This window comes from Arachis ipaensis, chromosome B08, assembly GCF_000816755.2.
Source record: "Arachis ipaensis cultivar K30076 chromosome B08, Araip1.1, whole genome shotgun sequence".
Lineage (NCBI taxonomy): Eukaryota > Viridiplantae > Streptophyta > Magnoliopsida > Fabales > Fabaceae > Arachis > Arachis ipaensis.
In genome coordinates, this window is record NC_029792.2 from 116311345 (window position 1) to 116311915 (window position 571).

Here is a 571-nt window from a genome sequence, read left to right on the forward strand (position 1 = left end):
ATTTTCGCAAGCATCATTAGAAAAAAAACATACTTAAAAATTTGCTGATTTAATGTTAAGTAGATTTTTTAATCATTAGCAAGAGTACTTTAAAATTTTTTTCTAAAGATCGAATTTTTATATGGCTTTTTGTATATACTTTATAAAAAATTATCCAAATATTTTTACAAAATTTTAGATCAAATGCATAAATAGTTTACTAAATACAAAAGTTTTTTCTCACTTTTTAAATAAAAAATATTATTTTTTGCTATTTTTGCTAAATTTTATAATATTTTGAGAATATTTTTATCGTTATCAAAAGTTTGGATTATTTTTGTTAGTGTTTTGAAAAAATCGAGTACAATTTTGATAATTTACCCTTTAAACTTATTATTTCAATGCATTTGGTTTAAAATATTTTTGCAATTGAATCGATTTTACCTGAAACAAATTGAACTGGAAATATACTATTGGGTTTGAAATTAATAATGTAAAATAAAACTTGATATCATTTAAAATTTGATATAATAATTTTATTTTACATTCTTGTCATTTGTTTATCATAAAATTATTTATCACCACTAATAAC